Source organism: Myotis brandtii, unplaced genomic scaffold (genome assembly GCF_000412655.1).
Source record: "Myotis brandtii unplaced genomic scaffold, ASM41265v1 scaffold3268, whole genome shotgun sequence".
Lineage (NCBI taxonomy): Eukaryota > Metazoa > Chordata > Mammalia > Chiroptera > Vespertilionidae > Myotis > Myotis brandtii.
This window is the reverse complement of record NW_005362574.1, coordinates 39,317-41,221: the sequence shown is the minus strand read 5'-3', so window position 1 is coordinate 41,221 and position 1,905 is coordinate 39,317. Positions and strand designations below refer to the sequence as shown.

The 1,905-nt window shown below is 48.8% G+C and overlaps 1 pseudogene; it reads left to right on the top strand.

Annotated features, from left to right (window-relative positions):
- Positions 1-2: 2 nt before the first annotated feature.
- On the top strand, positions 3-880 carry LOC102259312 (annotated as a pseudogene).
- Positions 881-1,905: the final 1,025 nt, after the last annotated feature.

Genomic DNA, 1,905 nt, shown 5'->3' with positions numbered 1-1,905 from the left:
ATTACCTGTCACTTTACCTGTTTCTGGTCAGTTCTCCAAAGTGTATATTTTTGGCAAAATTCAAACTCTCCATCCTGAATGACAAGGGAGAAGAAATCAAATCTTTGGAGAGTCACCGGGCATATAGCTTTGTACAAGGCAAAGCCTGGGGATTCAAGAAATTCATCCTTAGAGATGTTCTTTTGGATGAAGACAATAGTCTTCTCCCTGATGACAAGCTGACCCTCTTCTGTGAGGTGAGTGTGGCGCAAGATTCCTTCACCATTTCTGGCCAGAGTACCACGAAGATGGTGAAGGTTCCTGAGTGCCAGGTGGCCCATGCCCTAGGAGGACTTTGGGAACATTCCTGGTTCACAGACTGTTGTTTTTGTGTTGCTGTCCAGGAATTCCAGGCTCACAAAGCTATCTTAGTAGCTCATTCCCCAGTGTTTAGGGCCATGTTTGCACATGCAATGGAGGAGAGCAAAAAGAATCGGGTGAAATCATTGACAGGGAGCCTGGAGTTCTTAAGGAAATGAGGTGCTTCATTTACACGGGGAAGGCTCCGTACCTGGACAAAATGGCTGATGGTTTGCTGGCAGCTGCTGACAAGTATACCCTGGAGTGTTTGAAGGTCATGTGCCAGGAAGCCCTCTGCAGACACCACTCTGAGGAGAATGCTGCAGAAATGCTCACCTTGGCTGACCTCCGCAGCTCAGATCAACTGAAAACTCAGGCAGTGGATTTCATCAACTCTCACGCTGAGGATGTCTTGGAGACTGAGGGGTGGCAGGCCATGGTGGCATCCCATTCTCACTTGGTGGCTGAGATGTGCCGCTCTCTGGCCTCAGCTCAGGACCCCTGTCAGGGTCCCCCACACAAGTGCCTGAAACAATCTTGAGATCATGCTTGCTGTAAGACTCCCTTGATTTTCCAGAAGCAGCAGCCACTGTTGCTGCCATTGAGCATCTGGTAGACAGTGCAATCTGTGGAGTTTTTGTCTGCTATAGGGGGAAGTCTGCATCTGGACCCCAGATTTTTAGTTTTATCATTTTCTTTTAAGGAATCATATTTTTAAATGTATCTTTATTGATTTCAGAGAGGAAGGGGGAGGGAGAGAAGGAGAAACAATGGTGATGCGAGTGAATCTTCTGTACGCTGATTCCTGCATGCACCCTACTGGCCATCAAGCCTACAACTGAGGCATATGCCCTGACCAACAATCGATCCTTGACCTCCTAGGTCATAAGTGGACACTCAAACACTGAGCCACAAGGGTGGAGCTAAGGGTATTTTGTTCCATTGATTTTTTAGAGGGAGTGCACAGAGGGAGGAAAGACAGAGACAGAGACTCAGAGAAAGTTTCTGCTTCACACAGTCACACTGTTCATTATACATGTAGAGGTTTTGTTTTCTTTTTCTGTATAATTTGAAGGACTTCTGTGGATATAGAGGTAGTAATGACCTTCTTTATGTAAGGGGGGGCAGTCTGCACTCTCTTTGCTGTCTTGATTTTGTACTTCCTTGCAGAAGGGGCAAATGAAGAGACTCTGCCCCTCAGGCCATGGAAATTCCATTCATTGACCTCTGTCTGCAGTGGATAATGTTCTGAGTCAGGAAGCCCTTTAGTTCCCACAGGTTCCTTTGTGTGCAGAGCCTCTGAGGGGATGGGGCTGCGGGGCTCATGTCAGGGCCTCAACTCTCTGGTGGCCTCTGAGGTCGTGGGGTCCTGGGGGCTGTCGGCCCCTCTTCCTGCCCTAGGACCTGGGGACACTCAGTCCAGAGTCCTAAGGCCAGGACTGCGGCTTTATGACGTGGACCCTGGTTTTGACAACAAGTGGAATGAGGTGAGAGAGGTCCTCCCTGGCACAGGGACCAGAATGTGCAAAGGCTCAGAGTGAAGACTGAGGTGGTTCAGGAATCAGC